We start from the raw sequence: 5,707 nt of genomic DNA on the forward strand, positions 1-5,707 counted from the left end.
GACCTGACTGCGTTCGGCGTCGTAACCCGACTTCAGTGAGCAAATGCTCATCTTCGATGGCCACTGGCACGCTGGAGAAGTGTGCTCTTCACAGTGAATCCTGGTTTCAATCTGTACCGGGCAGAACTGGTGACAGCGTGTATGGCGTTGTGTGGGTGAGCGAGTTTGCTGATGTCAACGTTGTGAACAGAGTGCCCCATGGTGGCGGTGAGGTTAATGGTATGGGGAAGAGCATAAGCTACGGACAACGAACACAATTGCATTTGATCAATGGCAATTTGAATGCACAGAGATACCGTGACGAGATCCTGAGGCCCATTGTCAAGCCATTCATCCGCCGCCATCACCCCTCATGTTTCAGCATGATAATGCACGGCCCCATGTCGCAAGGATCTGTACACAATTCCTGGAAGCTGAAAATGTCCCAGTTCTTCCATGGCCTGCATACTCACCAGACATGTCACCCGTTTAGCATGTTTGGGATGCTCTGGATCGCGTATGCGACAGCGTGTTCCAGTTCCCGCCAATATCCAGCAACTTCACACAGCCATTGGAGAGGAGTGGGACAACATTCCACAGGTCACAATCAACAGCCTGTCAACTCTATGCAAAGGACATGTGTCGCGCTGCATGAGGCAAATGGTGGTCACACCAGATACTGACTGGTTTTCTGATCCACACTCCTACTTTTTTTTAAAGGTATCTTGATCTGTGCGTATCTCTATTCCCAGTCATGTGAAATCCATAGATTAGGGCCTAATTTATTTAAATTGACTGATTTCATTATATGAACTGTAACTCAGTAAAATCGTAGAAATTGTTGCATGTTGCGTTTATATTATGGTCAGTGTAATTATTTTCATTGTTATATTTCTGATGTTTGGGTGGAGTTAAATGATTTTCTTTTGGAATTTTTGAGGTTTTAAAATGCTTTTTCCAGATATTCCCATCTTTAAATGGGAGGTCTTTCTTTTTTAACAGTGCTTTCTAATTTCCTCTATAATTCCCCAAAATGAATTTTAATTGATTGCCTCTATTTTGTCAAGCTCATAGGTCATATAGGGATTAGGGTCTGTTGGCATATGAGACCTGTCTGCTGATTTACAGGGTCTTGCAGTTGAACATTCTTTGTCAAACTATTTTTTCTTTGGTAGTGCTTTCTTTTTTAGATTACATGTTTTAACCAGTTTGATTAATATACAGTGGGGAGAATAAGTATTTGATACACTGCCGATTTTGCAGGTTTTCCTACTTACAAAGCATGTAGAGGTCTGTAATTTTTATCATAGGTACACTTCAACTGTGAGAGACGGAATCTAAAACAAAAATCCAGAAAATCACATTGTATGATTTTTAAGTAATTAATTTGCATTTTATCGCATGACAAGTATTTGATACATCAGAAAATCAGAACTTAATATTTGGTACAGAAACCTTTGTTTGCAATTACATAGATCATCACGTTTCCTGTAGGTCTTGACCAGGTTTGCACACACTGCAGCAGGGATTTTGGCCCACTCCTCCATACAGACCTTCTCCAGATCCTTCAGGTTTCGGGGCTGTCACTGGGCATTCCACGGACTATCAGCTCCTCCAAAGATTTTCTATTGGGTTCAGGTCTGGAGACTGGCTAGGCCACTCCAGGACCTTGAGATGCTTCTTACAGAGCCACTCCTTAGTTGCCCTGGCTGTGTGTTTGGTCGTTGTCATGCTGGAAGACCCAGCCACCGACCCATCTTCAATGCTCTTACTGGGAGGAAGGAGGTTGTTGGCCAAGATCTCGCGATAGCATGGCCCCATCCATCCTCCCTCAATACGGTGCAGTCGTCCTGTCCCCTTTGCAGAAAAGCATCCCCAAAGAATGATGTTTCAACCTCCATGCTTCACGGTTGGGATGGTGTTCTTGGGGTTGTACTCATCCTTCTTCTTCCTCCAAACACGGCGAGTGGAGTTTAGACCAAAAAAGCTCTATTTTTGTCTCATCAGACCACATGACCTTCTCCCATTCCTCCTCTGGATCATCCAGATGGTCATTGGCAAACTTCCAGACTGGGCCTGGACATGCGCTGGCTTGAGCAGGGGGGACCTTGCGTGGCGCTGCAGGATTTTAATCCATGACGGCGTAGTGTTACTAATGGTTTTCTTTGAGACTGTGGTCCCAGCTCTCTTCAGGTCATTGACCGGGTCCGCCATGTAGTTCTGGGCTGATCCCTCACCTTCTCATGATCATTGAGTTGCCCCATGAGGGTGAGATCTTGCATGGAGCCCCCAGACCGGGGGTGATTGACCGTCATCTTGAACTTCTTCCATTTTTTTAATAATTGCGCCAACAGTTGTTGCCTTCTCACCAAGCTGCTTGCCTATTGTCCTGTAGCCCATCCCAGCCTTGTGCAGGTCTACAATTTTATCCCTGATGTCCTTACACAGCTCTCTGGTCTTGGCCATTGTGGAGAGGTTGGAGTCTGTTTGATTGAGTGTGTGGACAGGTGTCTTTTTATACAGGTAACGAGTTCAAACAGGTGCAGTTAATACAGGTAATGAGTGGAGAACAGGAGGGCTTCTTAAAGAAAAAAACTAACAGGTCTGTGAGAGCCGGAATTCTTACTGGTTGGTAGGTGATCAAATACTTGTGTCATGCAATAAAATGCAAATTAATTATTTAAAATCATACAATGTGATTTTCTGGATTTTTGTTTTAGATTCCGTCTCTCACAGTTGAAGTGTACCTATGATAAAATGACAGACCTCTACATGCTTTGTAAGTAGGGAAAACCCGCAAAATCGGCAGTGTATCAAATACTTGTTCTCCCCACTGTATCACATTTATTACTGTCTAAATTAATGCCACTTTTGTCATCTTTAAATTTGGTAAAATTGGGGCCTTGTGTAGCTCAGTTGGTAGAGCATGGCGCCCTGCACGCCAGGGTTGTGGAGTTCGATTACACGGGGCCGGTATGAAAAGAGAAAATGTATGCACTCACTAACTGTAAGTCGCTCTGGATAAGGGCGTCTGCTAGTAATAACTAAAATGTAAAAATGTAAATGTACAAAAAGAACTGTAAATCAAGTTTTCAATTTCCATGCTATTTGACGCTGCTTTCTCATTCAGCATGGCTCATTTTGGTCCACCTGTGTGTGGGCGGGAGGAGTAGAGGTTAGGTACTGGTCCATGCACAGTGTGGCGGACCGGGGGTTCGGTGGTCCACTTGTACAGTATGTGGGCCGGAGGAGTAGAGTTTGGGTGCTGGTCCACTTTGTACAGTATGTGGGCCGGAGGGGTAGAGGTTTGGTGCTGGTCCACTTGCTTACAGTATGTGGGGCCGGAGGAGCCAAGTTTAGGTGCTGGTCCACTTGTACAGTATGTGGGCCGGAGGAGTAGAGTTTGGGTTCTTGTCCACTTGTATTGGGCCGGGAGGAGTAGAGTTTGGGTACTGGTCCACTTGTACAGTATGTGGGCCGGAGGGTGGGGTTTGGTTCTGGTCCACTTGTACAGTATTTGGGCCGGAGGGAGTAGAGTTTAGGTACTGGTCCACTTGTACAGATATGTGGGCCGGAGGAGTAGGAGTTTAGGTACTGGTCCACTTGTACAGTATGTGGGCCGGAGGGGAGTAGAGTTGGGGATTCTGGTCCACTTGTACAGTATGTGGGCCGAAGGAGGGTAAAGTTTAGGTTCTGGGTCCACTTGTGCATTATGTGGGCGAAGGAGTAGAGTTGGGTGCTGGTCCGCACTTGCACAGTGTGGGCCGAGGGAGTCAGGGTTTAGGTTTCTGGTCCACTTGGACGGGAGGAGTAGAGGTTTAGGTTCTGGTCCACTTGTACAGTTGTGTGGGCCGGTGTGGGTTTAGGTTTCTGGTCCACTTGTATGAGGACGGGAGGGCATGACCATAAAGACAGTGATTTTTTTCTCGCTCCACTGCTCTCTGTTATGGCATAGTCGACTGCACTGTTTTCTAGTTGCCAGCAAGTAAACCTACCCAAGCACTTTCGCCCTACCGTTGCGATGTCCCATACCCTCCCGCCCCTCTGTCTCTTTCCCTCTTCCTCTCTCCCTCTCCCTCTCCTCTCTCTCTCTCTCCTCTCCTCTCTCCCGCCTCTCCACGCCCTCTTCTCTCTCTCTCTCTCTCTCCCTCTCCTCTCTCTCATCTTCTCTTCCCCTCTTCCCTCTCTCTCTCTCCCTCTCTCACCCTCTCTCGCCCTCTTCTCTCTCTCTCTCTCCTCTCTCTCCCTCTTCTCTCTCCCTCCCTCTTCTCTCTCTCTCTCTCTCTCTCTCACCCTCTCCCTCCCTCTTCTCTCTCTCTCTCTCTCTCACCCTCTCTAGCCCTCTTCTCTCTCTCTCTCTCTCTCTCTCTCTCTCCCACCCTCTCCCTCTTCTCTCTCTCTCTCACCCTCTCTCGCCCTCTTCTCTCTCTCTCTCTCCTCTCTCTCCCTCTTCTCTCCCCCTCCCTCTTCTCTCTCTCTCTCCTCTCCTCTCTCTCCCTCTCCCTCCCTCTTCTCTCTCTCTCTCTCTTCTCTCTCTCTCTCTCTCTCTCTCACCCTCCTCCCTCCCTCTTCTCTCTCTCCTCCCTCTCTGCCCTCTCTGCGCGCCTCTTCTCTCTCTCTCTCTCCTCTCTTCTCTCCTACAGCTCCTCTCTCCCTCCCTCTTCTCTCTCTCTCTACCTCCCTCTTCTCTCTCTCTCTCTCTCTCTTCTCTCTCTCTCTCTCTCTCTCTCTCCTCCTCTCTCTCTCTCTTTCTCTCTCTCTCTCTCTCTCTCTCTCTCTCTCTCTCTCTCTCTCTCTCTCTCTCTCTCTCTCTCTCTCTCTCGCTCGCTCGCTCGCTCTCTCTCTCTCTCTCTCCCTCTCCCAGTCGGATGGTTTTCTGAAGGACAACAACAACCTTGGTGCAGCAGAGACTGTTGGACGGATTATGAACTTCATCTCCCCAGAGGTGTCAGAGCTCGGTGCTGGGAAACCTGCCAAAGCTGTCACTTCCTGGCTCACCTGACCAGATTGCCCGGCCTACAGTAACTCCCTCATCCTGGTACGTGGTCTCACATGCCATCTGGACATACAGGTTTAGACACAGCATGGATCCAAATGGCTGACATATACATCTTCAGAACCAACATTAGGAAGGCCGACTTACTAGTAATGAAGGTTCTGAGGAGGGTTGTGGTGCAGAAGATTTTAAGTATCTCTCTTTCTCTTTCTCTTTTCTCTCTCTCCCTCTTTCTCTCTCTCTCTCTCTCTCTCTCTCTCTCTCTCTTTCTCTCTCTCTCTCTCTCTTTCTCTTTCTCTTTCCCACTTTCTCTTCTTCTCTTTCTCTCTCTCTCTCTCTCTCTCTCCTCTCTCTCCCTCTCTCTCTCTATTTCTCTTTCTCTCTCTCTCTCTTTCTCTCTCTCTCTCTCTCTCTCTCACTCTCTTTCCGTCTTTCTTTCTCTATTTTATTCGCAGAGGTATGTGAGGACTGATCAGATGTACTACATTCCCTGCCATGATTCCTAAGTTGAGTTTCTCATGCCTCAGCTGTGCAGTGAAAATGTTTGAGAGCATGTCCATGTTGTGTCATCTTGGATTATTGTTTATGACTGTGTAAAAGACTATCCATTGATCTTGTGACAGCTGTGTAAAGACTATCCATTGCTCCATATGATTGTGTAAAGGCTATCCATTGCTCCTATAGGACTGTGGCTAAATATCCATTGCTCCTATGTTTGTGTGTAAAGACTAT

At 47.3% G+C, this 5,707-nt stretch overlaps 1 long non-coding RNA gene across 1 annotated transcript in view; it reads left to right on the top strand.

Annotated features, from left to right (window-relative positions):
• The window catches only part of LOC123490798, a 7,717-nt gene extending 2,845 nt beyond the window's left edge, over window positions 1-4,872 (top strand). Inside the window, exon 3 of the long non-coding RNA XR_006661048.1 lies at window positions 4,844-4,872. This is a non-coding gene — a long non-coding RNA (uncharacterized LOC123490798). The remainder of the gene's footprint in view (window positions 1-4,843) is intronic.
• The last annotated feature ends 835 nt before the right edge of the window (window positions 4,873-5,707 follow it).

The sequence above is a fragment of the Coregonus clupeaformis genome, unplaced genomic scaffold, assembly GCF_020615455.1.
Source record: "Coregonus clupeaformis isolate EN_2021a unplaced genomic scaffold, ASM2061545v1 scaf4849, whole genome shotgun sequence".
Taxonomy (NCBI): domain Eukaryota; kingdom Metazoa; phylum Chordata; class Actinopteri; order Salmoniformes; family Salmonidae; genus Coregonus; species Coregonus clupeaformis.